The sequence below is a fragment of the Cynoglossus semilaevis genome, chromosome 1 (assembly GCF_000523025.1).
Source record: "Cynoglossus semilaevis isolate Cse_v1.0 chromosome 1, Cse_v1.0, whole genome shotgun sequence".
Classification (NCBI taxonomy): Eukaryota; Metazoa; Chordata; class Actinopteri; order Pleuronectiformes; family Cynoglossidae; genus Cynoglossus; species Cynoglossus semilaevis.
In genome coordinates, this window is record NC_024307.1 from 31,682,826 (window position 1) to 31,710,379 (window position 27,554).

Here is a 27,554-nt window from a genome sequence, read left to right on the forward strand (position 1 = left end):
AACCGTCTGCAAATCATCCTGATGAGCATGAAGGAGCTGGTGGTGAACAGTGGGTCGATACAGGATGCAAACATTTTTATCTGAGCACGACGAATCAATCAAATATTCATCTAGTATTACCTGCTACTTTGTCAACACCAAATGACACTTGAGCAACAGAAACACTTGTAAAAATAACAAGTCAAACAAATAGCTTTGCACCACTGGTGGCTATATTGGCATAAAGGTTAACTAACTACACAATATCATAACAACTGCTTAGAAAATACATATAAACACAAATACATACTAAGGTTGTCAAACGGTCGCCGCTGTACAAGAAAGAGGCGTGATGGAAGAGGCAAAGCGTTGGCATGATGTGTGAAAAAATACATCGTAAGAAGAGCAGAAAAACACTGAACGTGTTACTGTTTTCCTTTCTGTCTGCATCCCATTTGCACTTTTCGTAGCTGGATCTGGAAGGAATTTGAAAGCAACATTGTACGAGCCACCATCGAGATGCACAGTTATGACTGAAATCCACCGACTCAACTCAAATGAAATGAGTTTGAGTTAGACTTTTGCATATTGTTCTTGACATCCTGACTCTATCATTTGGATTAGTCAAATAAAAGCAGGTGTGCAACACCCATATCTGTCTGCTGTTGTTTGTTTTTCTGTTCCAGCAATGCAGGAACAAATGTCACATCTAGGAGCGCTGATTTACCTCGATTAATCGTGATTAATCCACACAGCTACCCTGTAATAAATCTGATTAAGCCTGCTCAGACTCTGTGCAAATATTTAGAAAATCCTCCCACATAAGAATAATAAAAAGTTCAAGGTACAAAAAAAATACCAAACAGTACAATATAATGTAAGATAATATAAAAGACTCACTGGTTTAATTCCAACCTTTCCTATTAATAACCAAAATGTTCTCTTTTGTTATTTGTTCATTATTCTTATTTTGAACAAAAGGATGAGCGCTGTAAATTATCACAATATCTTTAATTTCATTTTACATGAAGAGCTCGAAGCCACAACCCCCTCCACAAGGTGGCGGTCAAGACAACCACTTTTATCTCTGCTATTAAATTGTCACCTGTGGTTCTGTGGCTGGGCCCGCAGTCCCATGTGTTTCAGTTACGGTGTGTTACGCTTAACAAACAACTGAACAATAATATGTACTGGTCAGTTAAAATCACTGACCCGTCAGTTGTCTGTCACTTGGGTGAAGAAGTGGTTTGGTCTCCCCTGTGACTGAACAGTTTACACAGAGGTCGGCCGTGGCAGAGGCGTACAAGAAAAAAGGTAAAAGCTGATTTTTTTTTTTTTTTGATGCCTTGTTTGAAGATGCCTTTGGCGATAGAGGCCTAGACGGAAGAATCAAAGTGCATCTCAAAGCTCGAGGCCAAAGCCGGGCGAAGCAGCGCCCCAGTGTGGTCCCAATAAGGCAGAACAGAGATCAGAGGAGTCCTGCAGGTGCAGACCTCTACAACCTGAGATGCATACAGAGAAAGACGTCTGCCAAGGAGGAGAAAATCAGAACGGATGAGCCAACTGGGTGTAACTCACTTGACACCTGACAGCAATAGATTATAAAAAGGCTCTGAGGTTTCAAGCAAGATGCATTTCAATACATTTACACAAGTGAGTTGGACAAACATTCAATCAACAGTCCTGTCTCAGACCAAGCTGCTGGAAAACTTAAATAAAAATTACAGCAGCGCTGTGGCATCGCCTCAACCCAGGTGGCCATTTTAGCCATTAGAGTCAATCAAACATGGGCCACTGGTGGACTGTGAGTGGGCGGTGGGACTCAGGCACAAAGCTAGACAAGAGGGACGGCGTGCAAGTGGGAGAAGGAGAAAGAGAGATAGAAAGGAGACACGGAGAAGGAGAACAACGGTTTGATGGAGTAACAGCTGACACTTGTAGAACTGTAGAGAGCGGCCACTCCACAGAGCGGGCGAGCTGAGGCTGTTAACAATGAAGGCGGCGAGGCACAAGAAGATGAGGTTCTGACACGGAGGACGCCATCAACAGCTCCTGCAGCTCATTACAGCCCGTCTTCTGATTATCTAAAAAGGGCCGCTATAGAAAGACAGAGTAAAGGCGGGAGTCTCAGCTATGAAAGGAGAGTACTGGCACAAAAGAAGGAGGGAAGGATGAAAAGGACGAAAGGATATGTAAGAAGGAAGGGAGGGGAAAAAATCCAGCAGAGAGAATGAATGTACACAGGAAGGGAAAGTAAACGCGGGAGGAAGGTTCCACCATACGTTTTCATTAAGTTTGTCAAAGTTTTGTCGAACTCTGTGAGTTTTGTGTTAACTCACCATGAATCATGGCACCACATCACTAAGTGAGCTGGATAAACACAAGGCTCTTCTCTAAGCTGACGGGAAGGAAATCTTGCCCGCAGCAAAATCCTCCTGTGATCACGGTAATACCGAGCTCAACTTTGTCAATTCTAATTCCGAAGGCTGGAATAAAGGGAGTGAAGTGAGTGACACATTTCCAAAAACCCACACACTCTCCTGCTCCCCGCTCTTTTTCCCCGAGTCTGCCATGAATAGATTTGGGGTTGTCAGAAGAAGCGGGGGAGACGATGCATATTCTCATCACCCAGGTGTAATATAAACAGATAGAGGGAGAGAGAGGGGAGACAGAAAGGCATACAGTTGTTCTCAGATGTCAGAAACTGAAGCAAAATCTTGAAATGTTTCAGTACACAGCAGGAAGAGACTGATGAAAACACCAACACACACAAACCCACTCGTTCTCCCCACACACAGCAGGCCTCACACTTGACTTCACTTAAACTTTATTGTCACTAGTGGGAAGAATATTCTCACTGCATCCGTAAATCAATAAAAACCACGCTCCAGGAGCAGATACAACACTACGGGCAAGGCAGAGGTTTTAAGCCAGTGAGGAACTCGCTGGATATTGACCAAAGATATTGACCTTGTTAATTGTTGCGCCACAGACTTAATGTGAAAAGAACAGTGTGGATGACTGGACTGCAGTCAGAGAGAGAGAGAGAATAAAGACGTCCGCCTTGAAAAGCACAGTGTGAGATGTTCCTAAAGCATCAAAGTGTTTCTGAAAGAAATAAAAGGCGTTGGAGTGAAATCGTAAGTTGAAGTGTTATCCTTGATACGAAGCATTAATAGCTGTCCTTCTGCTGATAAAATCTCTAAAGTTACTTGTGAAACTCAAAGCACCGGTAGCATGCCATCTCATTGACAACCAACAGACGTATCTGTAAATAATGTATCGGTGATCTAAGCTGATACTCCACCATACACTATTAAAAACACACACACTTTAATCCCCAGCAGATTTATAACAGACCTTGTCAATAACATAAAACTAAAAAAATAATTAAAATAATTAAATTATCCTAATGAAACCTTTTCAGATTGCAAGTAAAGATTTAAAAAGTCATATAAGAAATAAGATTTTGACTAGTAGTCGGTTCCAGTGAGATCATGTTTTTCTTTTGGGTATTTGTTCAGCATAGAGAACGGTGCTAGAACTAGATGATGATGGTTATTATGTGCTAAACACTGATCCCAGGATCATGGGATAAAACATTTGTAAGGTTAAAAACAGGCGTTATGTTTAGTCCATCCGTCAGCACTGGTGATAAAGTCTGTTTTTTTGTCCGCTCCGTCCACTGACATCCATTTGTGAAAGAACACGATCTCAGCTCTTTGTTATTGTTTAGTTCTTCATTTCAGAGTCCACAGAAAGAGAACACAATGAAACCCAAGAAGAAAGCATACTTCTGCGACAAAGATTTACAACTTTGTCTTCAAAATTTATCACCAAACAATTTTGAATCCTCCATCTGCTCCCCCCTTTCCTCCCTCTTCATCTTTAAACAGTTTTTACACTGACCTCGTTGCTCCTTGTCGTCCTAAATCAGAGCTTATTTTCTTTACTGTCATCACTCTTCCTTCTGCCTACAGCCTCCCACCTCTGCTCCTCTCTGTCCAGGATTCATGCTCTCTCCTCCATGTTTGTAAAAACAATTGTTCTAAAATGTATTGAATCAGCGCACAGTTGCCATTTCTGCCACAGGAGGGACGGATTGTTGGTACGGTATCTTGACAGCAATCTGAGGACAGCCTGTGGCCAAGTGGATAAAGACCTGTAAATCAGGGGATTGCTGGTTCAAATCCCAGCCCTGGCAGGATTGTGGCTTGTTGAGCAAGCTCCAAAACTCCTCTTTGATACACGAGTGCACTCAAATGTTTTCATTTCAGAAACTAATCTGCTCTCAAGGGCAGAGGTGCCCAAACTTTTTCTGCAGCACCCCCTGTTCATAGATAAAACTATTGTTGCACTTCCCTAACCCTAACCCTAACCACATTCACAGGTTCTCCTTACAAAACTCCACTGAGCTCTTTGTAAATCCTACAAAAAAGCTACTCTCAATGAACAAAGTAAATGACATTTCACATCAGTGCAACTTCCCTTACTATGAAGAAAAATGAGGAAATTACCAAATGTGAAACTGATTTGCTTGACTGTGCCTCCCCTGCAATATCTCCCTCCCTGAGCTCCCTGGGGGGTTCCGCCCCTTACATTGAGAACCAATGCCTTAAGGGAGTAATGGAGAGATGAGAATTTAATTAAAACGAAGGCGGTAAACGTTGTTTAAAGAAAAACTAATATGAATGTGAGATAAGGTGAGCATGACTTAATATTTAATTAAAGGTGATGAGGCCACAGCTGTCTACAAAAAAATGTGAAATAAAACATTTTGAATACAAATCAATCAATTTGTATAGTGTTGCCTTTGAACACGGTTTTGAGTCGGAGGGAACAAGTGACCAGACTATTACACAAATACGTCAGTCTCAAACACTGCAGAGGCAATCTATAAGTGCCGCAACGCAATTGTCCTTAAATGTCAAGCAGTGGTCACATTCAGAACTGGCAGCATGGAGTTAGAGACGACGGAGCTGTAGAAAGAGAGCGAATGAAAGGTCAGAGAGGCCGAGGAGAGGGGGAAAAAAAGAAGTGGTCTGAATAGCACACAGTGGGAAGACATTGGCCACAGAAAAAGAAAAGCAATAGTGCAGCAGAGCGCTCCTGTGGAGACGAAGGGCGATGTGAAAGGAGGGTGAAGGATGGGAATGATTGAGATCTGAAGATCGGGGCTTAATCATTCTCCCCTCAACGTCCACCTCAATCTCTGGGCTCAATAGTACAGAAATCCCTGTGGTCGTCCACGTCTGATGACAAATGCACGACTTAGAAGAGAACACACTGCCAAACACACTGTACAAGCAGTAAAGTCAGGCCAAAATACTCAGCTATATGATGGATCTCACCATGTGTAATATTAACAGTGAAATAAAAACAGATATTACACATTTGTTTGGACACACCTGGGAATCTTAAAGCCACTGTTGTCATTTACACTACACTGATTCATTCCTGTGACCCGTAGTCAGCTTGAAGACGGAGCTGAGGACACAGAAATCCACACGAATACATAGAGAAAAGAGCGAGGTTCAAAAAGAGTTCAGGCTCCGGGTAAAACTGAAGTCACAGTAGTTTCACCGAGCAGGAAGGATATATGTTACTTGTCGTAAACTTCCTCCGCAGTCTTGCCTGACTTTCCACTACACTGACGTCTTATCTGATTTCCAGTCAAAAGTAAATCCAACCCAATTTCTGAAGACTTCCTCAGAGATGACCATAATGCAGTGCGCTGCGTCGGAGGCAGCTCGTAATCTGGTCTGCATTATTGTACAAAGGCATGTACAGCTCATGTACTCCCGTGTTGAGTGGACATGTTTTCAATGCTACAATTACTTTCATCAACCCATTACCGCATGAAGCCTACTTGATTTGCACAGACGGAGTGGAAACTTTGCAGAAGGAACATCGGCGGCTGGAGCAGAGGCAACATGGAGGACTAAAAGTAGACGTACAGGAGAGAAGGCTGCCAAAGCCTCGTCCTCAGCTCAAAGGAAAGTGAAAGTGAACTCCTTGTCATTGTAACACATCACTGTGACACAACCAAATGTGACCTCTGCTTTTAACCCATCACCAAAGTGAACAGTGGGCAGCTTTAAGAACCCGGGCAGCAGTGTGTGGGGACAGTGCCACGCTCAGAGCACCTCAGTGGTAACTAGCTGGTGGACTCAAACCTGAAACCTTCCAGACCAAAGTCTGCTTCCTTAACCACTCAGCACATATTAAGGAGGGGAACACAAACAACAGTTCCAAGCCCTCTTCGTGTTCCTTACCCTGTCACCAGGTCGAACATTCATTACTACAGTAGCATTAGCAAACGCAATGTGAAAATGTATCCTCACTCCTACTATGCTAAAAGATAAATTGTGGACTTTTATAAAGAAAAGTATTAAAGCTTCAACTCCATCCACTGGCTTAAATTTCAGCTTGAGGAGAAGTCCTACCTCCTGCAGTGTAGAGGGACTGAGGGGTGTGTGACAGCATGTAATCTGCTTTTTAACAGATGTAAAAAAAAAAAAAAGAAAGAAAGAAAGAACGTTGGTCTTTGGCTTACAAAAGCTTCATGCACAATTTAAACACATTTGTGATTTAATTTAAAAATATTTAGCAGTTCTTAAGTAACTGTTCTAGATAGAATTCATAGCTGAAACTGATAAAAATACATCAGTGTGTCTCTTTTCGGGAATTTCCTACTTTGAAACAGAAAACAAAACAGTTTTTTTTTTTTGTTTTCATTTGTTAATGGTTGCTTGTTGCCTGATTTGTTGATGCGACAATGTCAAACAGCAACCATTGTTTTTCTTCATTTTATTACTTCTGCCAAACAGGACAGTTTAAAAAAAATGCAATTTTTCTTCAAACTTTTCTTCAAAATCTTCAAACAATCTTATTTTTAATGTTAAAACTTTTATTTTAATATTATATCTTCAAACCATCTGTCTAAGAATGTTTGGTATTCTTTCTTTTTCTATTCAGAAAAGACATTATCACTGCAGGTGGTTTTTCTTCTGAATAGCGGTCATTATTTTACTTGATTTATTTAATTTCTGTAAAATTATTATTATTTTTTTTTTTTAAAAAAGAATGACGCATTTTAGATTTGGAATATTTCCAAAATCACATCACACCAATTTCCCACTGCAGGTCACAAAGGGTTTGGCCATTTTCTAGTTAGAAAATTTTCACTTATAATGTGCCTGCAGCAAATTTATATCACTACTCATTTTCAAACAGTGGGACATGACCCAGTTACAGATTTTTACAAATTAGGTTTATTTGAGTTTTTAAAAATGTCAGTGAATGGAGTGGGATCAATCCTAAAAAAATGAAAGACCAAGAAATAATGTCTCCAACTTTGCCATAACTTCCACCCAGGCATCTTTATATAGTAATAAGTTCTCTCCTATTTTTATATTATAACCATTGTTGTTTTGAGAAGAGAACAATGTCTAAACCGTGAATGGCTTTGTTTTGAGTTTAGACATGAGCATGTTTTACTGTTGTACTCCTACAGGCATTTTATTTTGAAAATAAAGGGATTTAAGAGATTTTGATCAAATATAATAGTCTAAATAGTTTAGTATTGCACAGGTGAGTTCCTTTGAATTAGTGACAAAGATAATGACTTCCTTATATTGCCCCTAACCCACACTGTTTTGTGAGGTATTTTCTAAGGCAGGCATGGCCAACCCGTGGCTCGGTAGCCACATGCGGCTCTTTGCCCGGTTTCAGGCGGCTCTTACGTTTATGTAAATTTTTTGGTTTGTGTTTTTTTTTTAATGATACGTCAATCTCACGAGCATGTGCGTTGATGCAAATGACTTGGAGGGATAAAGTATTGAGTAGTTTAGATTTGCCAAATTCACTCTCAAAATGGCAGGTAAAAAATGCACAGCAAAAATGCAATTTTGAAGATGAACATAAGACAACAGGAGTGGGAGAGTGTTTTTTTTTCTTCTTTCTAATGGCAAGCCATTCTGCTGATACTGTATGTCAGGTATCATAAGGACAATGCAAGGATTCATATCTTCAGCGGCACTTCAATTCAGTCTACGCTAACATCGACCAGATATTTTCAATGGGGACTCGTGGTTCTTTGGAGCAACACAGTAGAAATTGTGGTTCTTAGCCTCTGACTGGTTGGCAACAACATATGAAAAAAATTATAAAAACATTTTTTAGAGCACCTGTTTTTAACTGAATTAACAGTGCTTCACATACAGAAGTACAGTAGTTCCCATCGATGGCTGCAGCACACAGGGGACTCCCCTGAACTGTCCACAGTACATTCATCTGCAGATCAAGACCTGTCCATTCATACAAAGACAAAGCCTATGGTTGATGATCTTTTAACCCCTCGACTGTTAATGAATAACTTAATGATTGACAACTGTAGGGGTCACCACGTCCATCTGCTGTCTTCTCTGTGACCTTAAACATCTTTTTTTCTGGAGATATCCTGTGTTATAGTTCCACCCACTGATCCATACAAAGGTGATTTACCAGGTCACACCTGTGTTTGTCTGGTTGACGTTGGTCAGAAGAGTGGAAATGTTAAAGCTACAGCCGCATATTTGCCAAAGGGGTTGTTACTGGACCCTAGATACTTTCAGTCAGTGAATCCTGAGTCATGTTTGTGTGCAAATGTACTGACCATTGACTCAGCGATGAGTGTATCTGTCAGCAGGGCTTTGTTGGTTTCATCCCTCACTGCTTCGGTTGGACGATACGTGAGAATCTTTATCTCCTGCAGCCGAGGGAAAGGGGGAGAGGGAGGGAGAGAGAGAGAGAGAGAGAGAGAGATTAATAGGTGTGGGTTTGTGATATGGCTTCACTGGATGACCCAGAAAAACAAAAAAAAAAGTCTTCCTCACGTCCTTGACCAAGTTTACTTTGACACTGTGATGAAGTTAAAGTACAAAAACCCTCAAGGACACGGGGAAGACAGAAACAGGAAGTATCTGGGACTCTCCACCTGATTCATTTACTTCTCCAAGTTGCACTCACGAGGGCATAAATGTTTCTTTTTTGTTTTTGTGACCTTCTTTGTGATCTGTCGGAATGCCTCCACACTTTTGTGTTTTATGTGTTTTTATGTGTTTCACTTTTTTCCCTCCAGCGACTCTACGGTCACAGTAGTGAGATCATTAAGATGAATATTTAGCTCAGTGAGTCAGAGGGGAGACAAGTTTACCTGCGCGCACAGCGGCCTCAATCATATTTCGGAGCACTCGGGAAAATGATTTTCCACAAATCACATCATCTTTGTAAGCAGCTTCTAATTAAAAAAGAAAACTTTACCTGTTTGGGATCTACAGTACAGACCCTTTCTACCTGCTGTTTAAATGTAGATACATACACAGATATACATATACACGTATATATTTATATATAAACACACACATTAATAATAATATTAATAATAATATTCCCAAACACAGGAGGCTACATTATAAATATATATATAAGTAAATATATACATATATAATATATATACGTATATACTGTATATATATGTGTATATATATATATATATGTACTATATATATAAAAACAGTATACAGTGGTCCCTCGTCCATCACAGGGGTTATGGTCCAAGACCGCCTGCGATAGCCGAAGAACTCCGATGTAAAGACATGATAGTTATTCAGTTATTTATGTATATATTAACCCTTTACGAACCCTTTAGGAGACATCGTAGGACATCAAATATGACAAAAAAAATTCACAAATCTCGTTTATCTGTACGTACAGGTTAGTTCTTGCAAATATTCTGTATGTAAACGTTTAATTTTTTTTTTTTAGGCTAGAAAATGCTTACTTCATCATAATAATGAAAATATTGGAAATTAAAACATTTTCATATACCACTAAAACACGTGATCGAGCAAAAAATCTGCAATACAAGAATACATATAAAATATTAAAAACCTGCAATGCACTGAGGGCATGACAGCCAAACCGCTATACAGTGAGGGACGACTGTATATGTATATATATACATAAATATCCATCCATCCATTTTCATCTGCTTATCCATTACCAGGTCGCGGAGGCAGCAGTCACCACCCAAATCACACTGCACCGAACCAACCCCCTATACATATATACATAAATATAAATACATTAAATATATAGGCTGTGGAGTTCTAATCTGCCATCAAACTGTTTTCTTTTTAACTTCAATTGCTGTTTTATTAATTAATAAAAAGATAAAATGTGATCAAAAAGTGTGGTTGTTTGTTTTGTGTCAATTTTAGTCCCAGACTATTTCAAAACTCTTCTTCCTTGGGTTATGACAGGCTCCTGCAGGGTTCTTTTACCCATAAATGGACTCAATACAGCATTTTTATATGAAGAGAAAATACACCAAAACAAAAAGAAAGAAAATAAAATAAAATGGTGAAACACTGGGAATAGGGCTCCAGGTATCATATACAGGAAACGTCAATGCTCTGCTCCGCTCTCTGTGGAAACGTATGCAATCTCTGCCTGTCAGGTGGGGAGCCACTCATTTTAAGGGCATTTCAGGTCTTCCCATTTCTCTGTGTTTCTTTGCCACACCAATCTCCTTTCTGTCAAGCCCAAATGGCTCAGTCCCCTTGCATCTCTCCTTTCAATTTCCTTCCTTCCCTCTTTATCCCTTCTTCCTCTGTCTCTCTCCCAGCTGGCTCTTGGCCTCTGCCCAGGTCGGCGCTTTGCCCCAGAGGATCATGACAGTCTGCATCACTGTTTCCACTAGTGTTGGTGGACAGCCATGGACTTAATCTTTGTAATGTCCTTTTTATTTAGAGAATAGGAAAGCACAAATATGAGTGCATGGACAAAGCCAGGGCGCAGACAAAACAGCAAACACTTGACCGGGCTTTTTACATTTTTGAACAAGCAAAAACATTTACTGGATTCTGAAACACCGTAAGAGAAATCTTTTGCTATTCATGATTGTCCTCGGAGGACACAACATTGTGAATACTAAAAAGATATTCTTTAGAGATGAGACAAAGATATACAGATTTGACCAAGGCCTTAAAAACACTCAAAGGAAAAAACTGGTCTCCAGCCAGACACACTGTATTTCACAGCTAATTTAAGGGTCATAACCAAGATGGAAAAAGTAAATGCATTGTTACTCAGAGAACACAAATACACACATCAACTTATGTAAAAAGAAAGTTTTCCTCAAACGTCATTTACATTGGTGAAAACAAGTTATAAAGTAATAAAGCAGAGTGTGAGACACAAATACACGCAATAAACACACCAATCACCCTTGACCTTACCAACACTTACAGACAAAGCACTGTGTTGTCTGTGTCCAACAAAAGTAATGTGGACTGCTACAACAACTTCATCTCATGGGTTTGTTGACACCAGTGCTGGTAAGACTGTAGTGCATTGTTTCCCAAAGACTGGGTCGCAACCCTCAGGTGGGTCGCAAGTTTTTTTTTGGGTCTTCTCGCATCATGTTTCTCAGGAGTTTATGAATAATGTCTATTGACTTCACGAAGGTTTGTGACTTTTAAAATATGGGTCCCCAGAAAAAAAAGTTTGGGAAAAACTGCTGTAGTGGACGAGTGCTACCACAGTGGCACGATAGCACTTTGTAAACTGGCTGACATACTTGGAGGAGTTTGACACAGTGGCACAATAGCACTTTGTAAACTGGCTGACATACTTAGGCCTGGCTATTTGTCCTGACAACTTTGCCCACCATAGCCCACCCACAAAGCATAACAATGAGATAATGAGAGATATTTCATTAACCCTCTCAGTGTTCCTATTTGTATTTATATACATAAATAAATATATATACCTATAACCATCCATCTATCCATCCATCCATTTTCATCCGCTTATCCATTGGTGGAGAGTCCACTGGAAGGTACTGTACCAACTGCCCTAACCGGGATTCGAACTTGCCCAGGAGGTGAACCCTGGGGTTCCACACCAATGACACCAATGAGACATTGCCTCTGGGACATAGCACCACTAACCTATATCTGCATCTTCTCAATGCAAGACATGTTACTGAGAGTACAAACAGTACAAACAAAGTCTTTAACCAAAAGTAATTCAACTTATTACAGTATAGAAAACAGCACTTAAGTTTCATTTTTTCAAAACACTGCACTGGAAAACAGAATGCTTTGCTCATGTCCATTATCAAACCCATAACGCAGAAAATCTTAGTTTTTCTAAAATACTCCTTACCCAAATATGTCAGTGTTTCATAATAACTTTCATAATCGTCTTGTTTTTCTTTTTTTTGTTGTGACAAAAGGTCAGGAGCTAAACTAAATGTCACCTAAGTGTAGCAGACAGACAGACAGAAGGGGTTTTAGCTATAGCACCAACAAAAAAAAAAAAGATTTAATGTCAGAGCTAATGTGGCACAGTGCCCCACAAGGCTTACCTTCTGCTGCTGGTCATCCTCCATCTTTTGACGGTGCAATGAGTCACACGGTCTGGAAGACGGCCACCGGCGCTTTGGCCTTTGCTTCCTCCCACGTGTCACCGTCTATACTTTCTCCTTGGATTAAAGGCCGTCGTTAACCTACAAATTATGACAAAAATAGCAACAGGGTCCAGACAGACTTCACTGTGTGTAAAACCCAACGTAAATCATAGTAAAAAATGGTGCTGATTAAAGAATTAAGGCCAAGAAATAAGCCATTAAATACGGTGTTAAAACTTCAGACAAGGCCACGCTGGTGCTGTGACAAAGGAAACTAAACGACAAGTAGGAAACGTTAGTCATAGTGTAGCAGATGATCATTTGGAAAACCCTGATAGATTGTAATACAGAGCCCACAGAGCCCAGTCCTCCGCAAAATGGCATGTACAAATGTACCTTTTTTGCGAAGGGGCTTATTTAATGAGCAGGCCAATAAAGAAGAAAGCTATCAAGCTTTGAAATTACAAAACAGTCACAACTAAATCAGGCATTGTGAAAAAGAGCTACAAAACCCTGATGTGAAATGAGGTCTGGTCGAGAGCCTTGCAAATGTAATTAAAGTCAGGTCATGTTTAATGGGCAAGAAAATGAAAGGCTTGTGGTGTGGAAAGCTGAAAAACAGCTCCTGTTCCTCTGGAGCCACGTTCAAGCTCCTGCCTTCATTCCACACAGAAATCCTTTCCCCTCACTCTCATTTAGAAGCTGTTGCACTCACAAACCCAGTCAGCCTCAAAATCTTACAGTCACCGACACACCTCGAGTCGAGGTGTTTTGTGAAAGACAATGCGGCTCTACCGGACGGCAGCAAACACGATCTTTTTGTACGATTCGGATGACGATATGAGAGCAGGTTGTCGTCGAAAAGTCAGTATGACGTCTGTGCCGTTTCACAGGTGAGGCGTCAGCGTTAGCCCTCAGCTCCACGGCTCCAAGTCAGGGAAAGAAAAGCATGCCATGTCTGAGTGGGAGTGACAGGGCGAGTCAGTGAGTTTAGCAGCTTAATTGGTGTAGCAGCGGGGCTCCCTGGGCTCTAGCAGTGATACAGGTCCTTGGAGCAGCTCCTGGTCAGAGGGTCAGGGCTCGCTGTCACCCAGAGAATAGTGATTAGCTCTGGGTAATGGTGCCTGCCAGCCCAATTAGTGGCTTTACATGCGACCACTACCCCTCAGCCGCTAATTACAGACATGCCGTGAGTGTGTGTGAGCGAAACAGGACGTCGAGGTGTTTTGTGAAAGACAATGCGCGATGTGTGTGTGTGTGTGTGTATGCATGTTTGCCTGTGTGTCAGTGAAGAAATAACAACCCTAATAAATAGAAACCTGCGTGCGTGTGTTCTTTGTCCGTTCACACCTTCGCTGCCCCCGACATCCACCCTGTCACTTCTAATTAGAGCGAGCCTCAGCTCTCAGTTGCAGCATCACCTACCTCACCAGACCTCATTTGCTCGACACCATGCGTCAATCAGCCATTAATGCCCTCATTCATGGCTAGACATGACCCACCATCCTCAGTTTAATACAGAGGAGCTGCTGAGAGCCACTGTGGGGAATAATCTCATGGATCTGAAGGATGGCGCAACACTGCTCTATTTCAATTTACTCCGCTCTTTCTCATTGAGGTGACCCAAATGTCCAAAATGCACATAAGAGGAGAAAACATAAACACTGAGGTTCTGTTCCCTGAAACTGAGATACAGAGAGAAAGTAAAAGAGAAATGGAGAAAACATGTAGCCAAACAACACTGCACTTAAAAACCTAAAATAAAGAGATGCCACACACACAAAAAAAAAACAACCCCCCACCCCGACACCTCTGCCCTTTCTCTTAATTTTATTATCTACATGAAAATCTCACAGGTGGAAAACAAATTACAGCCCTCGTGCAGCGTTACTGCCGTATTCATTTTCTTTTCCACACAAAACATTTAGATAACCCAATATAAAAATACGGCCGGGTAAATGAATATAATATGTGACGTTAATTAGAACTGTTTTTTGTGTTTGTGTGTGTAGTGGTTTGGAAAGTGACCAGCTCGTCCAAGCTCCACTCGAGAGGCTTCGCTTCTAAAACGGGAAAAAAAAAAATTTATTGTGTTTCTACTTAATGTACTTTTATATTTTAAAACACACCAAAACAGAATGGTCCACACAGAATAAAAGTGGTTTTTGTGGTGTCATAAAAAGCGCCCTGCAACACATTACACACACAATACCTGCGTCACATAAATATCACACGCTATTGACACAGATCTGCTAGAAAGAAACTGGAGTGCAATTAAGTAGCGCGGGTGTGAATCACGCCGCAGCGTTTTCCCTTTCATAAAGCTGCGTGTCGACGACTCAGATGTCGGCGTGTGTGCACACAGAGTACCATCGCCAAACACATTAGCAGATGAAATGTTCCGCTCTGATTACGGTCGTGCAAGCGTCGCTATTCATCTGTGTTAATGTACTTATTGAGGACTGCAGGGTCAGAACAGTGTGGAACAGGGGAGAACAGGGTTGTCAAAGAGAGGAGAAGATGAGAGAGAAGTTGAAGGGGAGCCAGGAATATGTTGGGTACCAGCTGATATAGGACACGGTGTGCTACACCAAAAAAAAAAAAAAACCACAATGTCAGAATCTACCTGAAGGGCTTTCTCACTGGCCCAATAAACAACTTCATCAGGGAGCTAAACAAGAAGGCAGCAGCACACTGCCATCACCCGCAGCTACAGACAGAGTAATATGAATTAATGTGAATGCATTAGAAAATAAATTAATTCCCAGTCGAGGAGTAAGTGAAAGTGATCTGAGCTAACGGTACCGGAACTAGGTGCTAATGAGAGGAAGATGCAGCATCTGCTGTGTAGAATCCTAACCATTTCGACCAATGATGAGTCAATCGCCACATTAAGATGAGTCACACCTGTCGCCGACTGTTAACTTTTATCACACCGCACGGTTTACTGCTTTTAATTGCGGAGAGGCAGTAAAATAAATGAGAGGAAGTAAATCACAGCGGACTGTAACTCAGCATCTACTGTCTTGTATGACAGGCTGTCTGAAAAGTGAACGCACTCGTAAAAATGAGTGCGATGTGTTACACCTGCATCACCTTCACACAATAATAGAAGTGGTGCTTTGTAAGGTTCAAGTTCTGAATAACTGAGAGGAAATTACTCACAGGGAATCCAGTTAATTCAGCTTTACATGGTATAAACACAGACAACAAGACAAAAATGGAACAGCATTGAATCAAGGACTTTTTCCAGCACAGTATAAATGATCACAGAATTAACACTTTATAAGTAAAGTGCTGATGTTCAGGTCTATCTAAGAAAAAAAAAACCCACTGCTAGTTGCTTATCAAAAAATGTAACACTGGTGGATCTAAAAAAAAAAACCATGGGGTAAAAATGTAATGATTACAATTTAAGTAAAAAAAAACATAGCTGTGTTAAAAAAAAATAGTAAGTTGATACAATGAGTGATGCTCATTGCAAAGACCAAATTCAGACTTTTTTAACTAAAACACTATGTCAATCATTATTACAAACGTCTAATAACAGATAGTTAATCCCAGCTTCCCCATCACTTTTTGCTGCGGTCCATTCTGGCCCTGCGTGGGCTAACGCTGTGTGTTTTCTGACCTTTACTGAATCAATGAGAGTTGAAGAAACACACAAATCCCGATTCAAACAGATTAATAAGGGAGGTTTTCTTTTACCTTCACATTTTAAATGTCAATTTGTTAATATTAGGCGCTCCAAACAGAGACACAGAAAGAGGGGAGCTATTTTTAACAAGGGAACCAATAGGAGATGACAGCGAGTAAGTGTGACAAATGGCGGCTGTGTAAAGTGTCCCATTTAGAGGAGACCGGCAACATAAGGGCCACAATCTGAGGCGATTAATATTTAATGTTCAGACAGTCAAAGTAATATAATTCATTGCAATTAGGTCCAAACTGAACTTTTCCAGCAGCATGTGCACACATCTTTAACATGACAGTGATTTTGGTCATTTAAATCGTTTCTTTTGGAGGCTGCTACTGCAGTTAATTAGGCGGTGAAAAATGGAGAGTGTGTGTGCCGAGCTATGGTGTGTATCATCAGAAGATAGATGGAGATGGCTTTATGAGGCAAAAGTTTATTCTTACATTATTTCATTCAACACCTAATTTTTCAGACATTTTTAGGGGAATGGATCAGATATGACCACATTGTTTCAAAGGAAGTTTACCTTCAATTACACGAGAGTGTAGTTTGTGCTGACTTCCTACTGTGTGAAGATGCCTCCACTATGATTAGACTGAACATTAGATTAGACTGAGCAGCTACAGAGCACCAAAGCTTTGGTGCCTATTCACATGCTCCACGCAACAAATACATGTGGTATTTTTAGGGCAAAAATGCTGCTTGCACAACTCTGAAAAGAGTTCTTGATAACATCATGAGGACAAAAAGACAATGCCTGTCATTCTGCCACACATTTTAAAGCTTATTGCACAAGTAAACTCGCTGGGGGAGAGAGCACATCGCCATGTGCTGCACAGATGTGTTACATTAGAAAAAAACATATGGAAGATGTGAAAATACAGTATTTAGGTGGATGTTTGTGTTAGAGAAGAAAGAGATAGACAGATAGGTAGCATTGTTAGCAGACAGACAGGTAGATAGCAGTGTTAGCATTGTTAGCAGATAGATACTGTATAGTATATTAATAATTATTTAGTTTTTTTCAAGCTCCTTTTATAATATTTACCAGGTACAGCCCACTAGTATCGCTGTGTGCTGTACTTGCATGGTCATCGACTATTTATGTCGCAGGGACAAGATTCTTCTGGACAGACACCAGAAGAGGGCCGGACAGTCAAATAAAACCAAAATAAAATTCAAAGTTTTCTCTAAGGGAATGTAAATTAAGTTATAATATATTTAAGGATTACTGATAGTTATTTAGGTCTCAGCTGTTGTTTTTTTTTAGTTGTTCTGATAGTGGGGACCTCATGTTATTTTTTCTGATGGTCACCATTTTGGAATTCAGTCGCTGGCTGGATTGAATTGCTTGGTAGGTCAAATATGGCCCACAGGCCACTAGTTGATTACCACCACTGTACTTTAAAAACGTTGGATCTGAGACTCTTTATTAAGCAAAAAAAAAAAAAAAAAAAAAAAGGATATAATGTAAATTACCTTATCCTTCAACCTGAAAGGTTGAAGTTTTTAATGTTGATAGATGGTAATAATTCATGTGATAGAATGTGTTCAAGTACATCTGGACAGTTGTGATTAACTGCAAAAAAAAAAAAATCCTCCATTTTTTCCCCGTCAGTGGAGCGTCTGATTAGCATCGTCACTAAGCACTCACTTTTGTCTCCATATAGCATTTAGATTTACACTTTTATGGATTTCAATGTTAATGGAAATCCATTCACACGTGATTGACACACACACGTGATTGACCCACACACGTAACGTATACAGACCCTGTGATCTGTGGTTTTCTATAGTAATGTACTGCTATTGATGTGCATGGGCGTGTGGTAAAGTGGCACATTGACAGTAGAGTGCAGCAAGTACAGCCTGGTGCTGGGAGGCCTTCTCTCTGACAGCTAGAGGGCGGCTTTTAGTCTCACCTCAAGCTGTGTTTGTCACTGAAGTTTCAAACTGGGACCCGAATCGTAAAAGTGACAAACGTCGAACACAGCAAAGAGCCGTCGGCTTTCAGATCGACGGCCGTAATGTACTGGATTGACTGGACAAATGGGACAAGTGGAGCCGACCTGCAGGTTCATCCATCAGGGGAATTTCACTAGTGTGTTTCCAAGGGTGTTTGTCAATCTGTGTTGTACTGATGCCTTGAAGGAAACAGCCAAACTTGAGAGCACAGTGCAGTCTGTCTGATTTCTTCAAAAACGTTCACCATTTTCTTTGTACACAAGTACAGGAAATTCTAGCTAGAGATATTAACACAAGGCAAATAAAAAAAAAAACAAACCAACTCTCAGTTATAAGAATCTAATGTCACGGAGGCATCTTTATGAACAGAGGTCTCTCTGCACAATATCAAAATGTAACCAAACCCAAACAGATCTGTTTCCTGTACACAGGCGCTCCAAACACCCGTCAATTCATTAATCGTCAGATTCTCAAATTTCTGATGGTACCTGAACACTCTTCGTTGCAGATTGAAGATGTGATATAAATGTTATACAAATTATTCCACCACTCTTTATATATATATCAACCAGACTGTGGGCTGTCAGCATGTAACACATGTTATTAAACAAGTATAGTGGCAATATAAACAGAGACAGTAATGGACATGCTCCAACTGCTCCCTCGGTAAGTCTGCGTCACACAGCGCTGTCACCAGTGAGGCAACACTCACCGCTGGTCGTCACTTAGTGTAGATGAGAGTGGAGGTGGAGGAAGAGAGTTTGTGCATGAAAGTTAGGGAGGCGGAGCTGAAAGGTTGTGTGTGTGTGTGAGGAAACAGGGAGAGTGACAGAAGAAATAGGTCAAAATTGTGGCCCATGCATTATGTGTCATATGTAGTCCCTGAAATTTATTATATTCATTATATTAAATATTATAAATTTTATATTATTATTTTCATTATTTTTGTGATTTTCATTTTCTAGCCTGAGGAAAAGAAAAAAAAGCAAGTCAATTGAAAGACTTTGATTTGAAGATTTTGTAACGCCAATACAGGCTATTGCAAATCGTACGGTAAACAAGTTTTGTTAATTTTTTTTTTGCCATATTTCACACCCTGCGATGCCCCCTAATGGATTTGTAAAGGGTTAATGTATACGTAAATAATATAATAACTATTGCATCTGTACTTTGTAGTTATTTACCAATTGTGGGAGGTCTTGGAACGTAACCCCGCAATAGACGATGGACCACTGTATATCAATACAAGTGCATGATGGATGACCATTACACTCAAAAACATATATTTAGATCTCATTTAACTAATGGTGGATACTTAATAGACATCTGGTTTAGCATTTAACAACCATCAAGTGTTTTCAGAAAAATAAAAAAAGCTATTTTTTAAATAACTGCAAATAGTGTGTATGTGAAGGTATCACTGACACTGCTTAGATCTGAGGTCTAATTCTGCACAAATTACAAATGCATTATTTGTAGAAAAAAAAATTAAAACTCAACTTTTTCTCCAACACCAAATTCAACCTTGTTATTTTACTTGGATGAATATTAACACCCATTGAACAGATGAAACTGCGTATTAACATAATATTGGAGAAACAGCACTTTGAAACCTATCATCCTGCACTCAATAACAGCAAATCCACAGAGGTTGGTCTTGAAATCAACAAGTATGGGAATAATATTTTACCATTTAAAATAGTAATAAAAGGTTAATAAAATCATAAAACATCAAGAGTCTGTGCACGGCAGAGAAACATTGATCTGTGTAAAAAAAAAAAAAAAAAAAAAAAATCCTGCACTTAACTTTGCAAACCAGTAAAAAACTGAATACAATTTTTAAAAAATCCACCCACATGAGAATACACACTTCGTAGTAAAATTTCATTTTGGCACTCAGCTCAAAAACAGGACATTTCATTCAGGGAATAAAACAGATTCCTTACTGTTGCTCTGTTTCTAATCTAAGCTGCTAAAACTGGTTTATTTTTCATTAAGATCTCTCTTGTGAAGCTGTAAGTTTATTTGGCCAACATTAGCACTTCACTCGATTAAAAATGTGACAATAAAAAAAGGGTGACAGATGCAATCAAAAATACACCACAGAAATAAAAACTCCTGAGAGGCTTAAATAAACGCACCTCAAGACAACAAACAAATCAGGTTTAAAGGCTAAATTACTACAGTGGAAAGGCAACATAAAGAGAATATTTTCTATGAAAAGAAACATTAATCACTCCTCATGTTTTCATTTGACTGCGCCTGAACTAAATGCACAGGAACAAAGACAAAGGTAATTCGAAGTCCTGATAAAATAAAGAAAATGTCCGTTTGTTTATCACTAAAACAGAAAAAGGACCGTACAAGAAACATAAGGAGTTTCAGACGAAGACGCACTCGTACAGAGTGAACCTTTTAGTTGCTTTCAGAACAGCAGGCTAAATTGGTCGGATTGATGGGTTGGGATATTAATAAAACCAGAATAGCACATTGGAGATGGAGAAAACATTCATATTCCGACTCGGAAGGAAAAAAAAAACGAAAAACAATCTGACATTTTCAAAAGTGGATAATCATCTTTCTGGTTGATAACAGCAATCTATTCTCAGGCACGTTATTGTCTCTGCTACAATAACGCTCCACACAGAATTCTAATGCCAAAGAAACATTGTTGATTGAACTGTTTCTACAGTACACTGTGTTCAACTGAAAAAAATACAAATCCTAAAATGCAATATTTGATCAATCTTCATATACACTACTGTCCTGACTTTATGGCAGCTAATTCAGTGCTCAGTAACGAGCCTAAATTGTTACTTTTTACATGATATTATTATCAGTAGTATTGTTCAACAATCAATTAAATGTATTAAATCTGCCTGCAGGGTTTTGTATGAAATCAGTCTGTGATGTCATCAGATGTTGGCCAATAATGTTATAATGCATTACAATTCTTATTATAATGCTCAGATTTAGATTTGAGTAAAGTAACTGTGTTGGTAGTACACAATCATCTGTAGTATAACATGGATGATTCGTGGTACTGTAGATTAAAACAGTGCAGATCTAGATGCACATAATACAGAGTAATCATCAGGTGAAATACTAAATTTAAATACTTGCTCTCATACTTAACAGACGTGCCGATTAGGTGACCAGATAACACGTGTTTCACAACAACTAGCTACTCAACGTTTGCAGTGTTATGTGTAGTAGAACAGAGTCTTAACAAAGTCAACGCGGCGGTTTTTCAATGAAGATACTGTATTTCGAGTTACGATAGAAGCAATTTAACAAACACGCTTAAAGACAGGCCTTGGCGCTGAATACGTTTATGTCGCTGCTTCATTTGTTGACTGAAACATAGCACTGCAGAGTTAAAGTGAGATATTGTTAAATGGAAGCAGATGTTTTCAGTTGTAATGTGCACTGTGTGTTAACTATGCAGAACGTTTATTTATTTATCTTTAATTTTTTCTTTTAATAACTTTTTCTTGTTTTTCTACGTTTATTTATTTATCTTTAAATTTCTTTTAATAACTTTTTCTTGTTTTTTATTTTACTAATATTAATACTTGAACTTACCTTAATATTTAAAATTGTAAATACTTAGATGTTGGAGGGTAAACACACAAATAAAAAAATACTATGTTTCTGTTTTTAATAAGTTATAATGGAACAAACCCTCACATAAAGTATTTATATTCTAAATATATTGATAAATTATATCAAGATATACAGAATATAAAGTATAAAAGTATAAACTAAACTAAAATATAGTATAATATAAATAAATTGAATAAAGGAAAACAAAACAAAATAATAAAAGGAAGACAAAATGTCAGTGTGTGTTTCCCAGGGTAATTACAGATTGGCTGCCATTTTGGAACCATTGTAAATAGACATAAAGCTTTGGATAACTGGTTTAGAAAACAATAAAATAACTTAACCTTGCTCATGCGGGGCAGTGGTTGCTTGATGGTTAAGGAAAGGTCACAGGTTCAAATCCACAACCCCCCAAGATGCCACTGAGGTCCACTGAGCATGGAACTCTTCCCACACAGTGCCCCCTGGGTGTTTAGCTGGAGCTGCACCCTGCTCACTAGAGTGATGGGTTAAATGCTGAGGTCACCTTTCATTTATTTTTCATTGCTGCGCAATGAAAACTAAATCACTGTTTTGGGTGAAGTTATTTTTCTTTCTCTGAGTTTTCATGAGGCTCATCCAAAGTTCCTGATGGTGACAATAATGAACGATGGAACAGAGGTACACACACAGTAAAAAACAAAACAGCAGGATGAACAGAGCCAGAGGCCGGAGAAGAAAAGAGGAGGATGATTCAATTAAAGACAGAGACGGAATCTGAGATGAACTCGTGAATAAGATGAAACAAAGATGGAGAGAAGACAAAGTTTTCCCAGTTGTAGAATAACACCGCAGCTCAACACACTCCTGCGTTAGTGCTCTGTGAATGCGAGTGGAGGAAAGAAAACTGCGAAAAATACTGCAATTACTGAAATGGAAATATCATTGGGGTAATTGTGGATATTTTGTAATTTCGCTCTTCCAAAATGGGATTATATTTTCACATTCCTGGTTTTTGAAAACAACACAGTCCATACAATTTAGATTACCTTTATACTGTGTCTGACACACATATGTGGTTGGAGTGGTGTCGTATCTTGTTGGCGAGGGTAGAAATTGAAGTGTAAGAGCGTAGTACAGTCCTAAAGCGGTCTGAGACAGCATCTCTGGACGGGAGCGAACCTTTTAGTTTTTGGATGATTATGGTCCTGTAAATCCCCTCCGTGTGCGGTAGAAAGCCGGTGGGCTCGGCTTTTGTGCATCTCGTAAATTACATATCTATTTCAATAATGGATTTCAATGTTGTACTGGTCAGAAAAAGAAAAGAAAGAAAAAAGGAAATACATAAGTAAGGGGAAATGAGGATAAAAGACGGAGAAGACTAATAACACTATTTCATGTTGTCCACTTCACATAATACAGAGGAAGGGGCACTGTGTAATTATTTCCTGAATGTAATATGGATAAAAAGCAATTTTAATCTTCTTCTATTGTGGCAGTAGATTAGGTGGTCTGGAGGAGAAGAGTGGCAAGAGGGAAGGGAGAACAAATAAGAGCTGAAAACCACCGACGAGAAAAAAAGGAGCGCGAGGGACAAGTGGCGGAGGTAAGATGGACAAGGAAAGGTTGAAAGGAGCACAACAACAGAGATGAAAGACTGCCAGAAAATTGAAAAGGGCTGAAAAGAGACAAGAGGGGAGAAGCAGAGAGAGAGAGCGAACAATGAGTTGAAAAAACTGGGAAAGTACAGAAAGCCAAAACAAAACATAACACAAAAAAAAGAAGAAGAAGAAGAAGCAGGAGAAAAGGGAACAAAGGACAGATTGAAGAAAGCGGAAAAATGAGACGAGAGGAACATTTGCAGGCAGCCTTTCAGTCAATCATAATCTCCGGGGTGTTGGGGAGAGAGAGGGAGAGAGAGAGAGCGCAATTTTGGAGCGGTTGTCATTATCATCATGGCTATAATCATAATCAGGGTAATTCCAGTGTGGCGGGATGGTAAGGCGGATGGGTTAGGGTGATGGAAGAGGATAAAATGTCAGATAGGAGGAACAAGGACATTACTGGGTTTAACTACTGTATGGTGAACTGCATAGAAACAGTAAGGGACCATAGGGTTGTAGAAACTGAGCGACTGTCAAAACGAACGCGCACGTCTTTGAATTCAATCAGACAGTGCTTATGGCCGGGTTAAAACGTCCGTGAGTTGTGAGTTGTGCATTGTAATAAATAATGGTAGCTCGGCGGATAAAAGAGAGCAGCGGCAGCGTAATGACACTATAATACAATAAAGGTTTTAGCAGCTTTAGAATAGGAAGGTATGATACTGTTTTTCAAAATCATGACACTTGTTACCACCCAAATGATTACCCAACTCTACTTAGCTTAATTTGCAAACCTCTGGCTGTCAGCCACTACTAACATTAGCTGTATTGTAGAAGTGATGGTGATAATAATCATTTTTCACCTTACTGTTGTCAGTGATAACAAATCTGTAATTAGAAAGAAGGGAGTTCAAGGGAAAGATCCAAACGTGGAGCAGCTGATCGTATTGAAACCCCAAAAAGTCATTTACCTCTGGGCAAGGGCACAGAAACTTCCAGCAATACATCAAGAAGCTAAATGGTTGGTTGGTTCAATATTGCAGAGTCTGTGAAAAGGTAGAGTAAGTCACAGTTCCACATCTCCTTCCACAGAATATGGTAACAGAGACCAAGAGAGAACAGCTTGATGAAAATAACGAAAGTGGATGAACGTGATTGGTTGTAGCAAGTTTTACAATCGGATCTTCCAATAGGAGGCTGATCACATGTCATCATGTGATGCTAGGAGAAGGTTATTATGATATGTTTACATCAAGGACTTCTTTACCCTGAAGTCTGCTGCTAAACTACTCTCTCCTCGGGTATGACAGGGGAAAAAATGGAAACGGGATGGATTAAGGCAGACAGAATGATTCAAGCCAGGTGAGTTGCATTGAATTGGAGAAGATAAGAAGAAAAAGAGAAATTGAGTCATTAAAGAGGTGCATGACTCCGTCTCTGAGCAGGAGAAGAGGAAAAAAAAATACACAAGACAGAGAGAGTGTGAAGTACTCAGAGAGACTAGAGAAAAGAAGATGATGAATAAATGTGCACATGAACAGAAGGAATAAGAGAGAAAAAGAGAGAGTGTGTGTGAGAGAGAGAGAGAGAGAGAGAGAGTGAGAGAGAGAGCAGGTGTAAGATGCATGAAGAGCACTTATCCCAAAATATATATGAATCTGCGACAGGAAATGAGACAGATGCAGAGGAGAGAGAGAGAGAAGGAAAAATGGGGGAGAAGGAGCTGCTGAGATTGAAGGACTCTTTCTCGCAGTTGTTGGCGTGGAAGTTATGCGGTAATGCTGATGGATGAAGAAAGACTGAGGGTGGGCGCAGGGCCATGCCACATCCAACGTGGTAGCAGATGGTAATGATGGTAAAGGTAAAAAATTGTGGGGGGTGAGTGCCTCCGTCATTGGAGGCTCTCTAACAGCCCTTTATCAGAGCTGTCCATCGCTGACGTGACTCAGCCTAATTGCGTTGCCTGGGAGCGAAGCACCCCTTTTTCTCTAATTGTAGTCGAGTCAAGATGGAGGGTATTTAGCCTCAAAGTGGTCAAATGGAGATGGATGCTCCACTACGTGATCACACACACTCAGGTACACGCGCGCACACACACACACACACACCTTCATGGAGCTTCCTGAACACGGTTGCAACTCACGCTGAAGTGAAAATTATCCTAGTTATGATTATTTGCCTTGAAAGACGCATGTATGACATAAATGTGTTTTCATTGATGCAACAAAAAATGTAAAGAAATATCAGCAAAAATATGGTATTGTAGAGTAAAAAAAAAAACATATGAATGTAGGATTTGTTGAAACATTCAGACTTTTGTTGTAAAGTTTGCGAATGCCCTCTATTTGGGCAGAACGGCAGAAAGTGGGAGGACATGAGACGGGGGGATGAGAGGAAGTGGATAAAAGAGAGAGGCAGACAGGGGTGATAAGGGATGAAGAGACAGATGAAAGGTTGAAGGGTTAGCAGGGGTGAGAGCAAGAACAGAGGGTAACAAATATTTGGTCGTCTACTAGGGGTGGGTACAAACATCAATTTACCAAGGCATTGCAATTCTTTCCCCTCCAGATCAATATCGATTCAGTTCAGTTCAATTTTCGGAATGTTGAAGTCCAGTGGAGTACAGTGCCCCCTGCTGTCGAAGAGGGGCATCTACAGAGTCACTCAGTGCAGTGGGGAGGAGCGCGCTGCCCCTGCGTTAGTTGGCAGTTTGTCTAGCAGTGAGTGGTGTGCTGGTAGTTGAGATCGTTAAGGTTATATAAGAGTTGCTGTGCCTAGTTTTGTTCATTTATTACTGCTCTTAAAGTGTGCGTTCATAAACAAGTAAGTGAGATGTTTGTGGATGTCTGCCTAATATATTGTTCCGGATTTGGCGGTTGTGTTGATTGTTGGGTTTTTTAATCGGCATGCTAATGCTAATGCTAGCTCAGAGCATTCGCTGTCTGTTGGTTACCTTGTATTTACAGTTTTTTTAAATTGACTAATGTGTGTGTAATAGCACTGGTGTATGGATTATTGGTATATGCTATTCTGATTCTGATTGCATTCTGACCAACGCCTCCCAGTGGCCGCAAGCTATAAATACCGGCAATTATTCAGTCCTTTCCATCACAAGACCCCTGGCCTGTGTTAGTATTAGTATACCCGAGTACTAGTATTAATGGGCTGATGGTTTATTTTCAGATGTTCTATTTCTCATAAATGCTCTGAGTTATACAAAGACATTTGATGTGAGCATGGAACTTAACAAATAATTATTAAAAAATGACCTGGTACTCTAAAATTTATTATTATTAAAAAATGACCTGGTACTCTAATTATTTCTTGGTGTGTTTCCACTTGACACTGAATTGACATCAAAGCCTTTATATCAATATGGAATCGTGACCTAAAGAACTGAAGTCGAACCGTGAGATACTTAGCAATACCTAGCCCTATCGTCTACATTAAGTTCCTATTTGGCATCATATATAGCAAAGCAGCAGCTACAGAGTGGAAGGAAATGGCAGGAAAGCAACAACATTGCCATCAGACAACAAAAGAGGAATTGTTCAAATAGCACAAGTGATGCTACAGCCCACGAAGAAAGGAGTTTAATACACAGCACAGACACAAAAGACATGAAACGATGCAAAGGTCAGGTCAGCCAATGTAAGCAGACAAACAAATAGAGCATCAGGTGTCTGCAAGGTTCCATATCCAGTCTGGTGCACAGACATATGTGCATGCACCACCTGAGGTCACATAGACAAAGACAGGCAGACTGTGAGTGACACGGGCCCTTTAGATATTGATGTTCTGAAATCTTTTTGAATTCTGCAGCAAAAACCATCTCTTCTTGAAAAACTTTGGAAACAGAGGCGTTCGGTGTTTTAGAAATTCAAGGAAAGTGGATTCCAAAATCAGGATTTATCTCCGTTTTAAAAACATCTGTCTTCACAGGTGCAAGAAGTATTTAGTTTCAGAACATTGTCTCTTCCGAGTCTGTCTCCACACCCAAGGGTTAAACCAGGGGAAGCACAGGCATTTACAGAAACATGATGGATGCATAATTACTGCCTTGTGGTGGGACGCCTCCACCGTGCAGTTTAATGTCAGTCGTCATAAAATGTGTTCCAGGCACATGAGATAAGTGTTCTTTCACTTTCGGCAATATAATGAATGCCTTGGATATGTGTGTGTGTGTGTGTGTGTGTGTGTGTGTGTTTTGGGCGAAATGTGAGGGACAGTAGAATAACACATATCATTAAACTAAACTCAAGCCATG

At 39.9% G+C, this 27,554-nt stretch overlaps 1 protein-coding gene across 1 annotated transcript in view; it reads right to left on the reverse strand.

Annotated features, from left to right (window-relative positions):
* The window catches only part of dnah2 (dynein, axonemal, heavy chain 2), a 244,229-nt gene that overhangs the window by 115,782 nt on the left and 100,893 nt on the right, over nucleotides 1-27,554 (reverse strand). Inside the window, exons 6-7 of the mRNA XM_025054624.1 lie at nucleotides 12,395-12,535; nucleotides 8,636-8,728 (exon numbers count right to left, since the gene is read on the reverse strand). The gene's annotated coding sequence lies outside the window, so the exon portion shown is untranslated. The remainder of the gene's footprint in view (nucleotides 1-8,635; nucleotides 8,729-12,394; nucleotides 12,536-27,554) is intronic.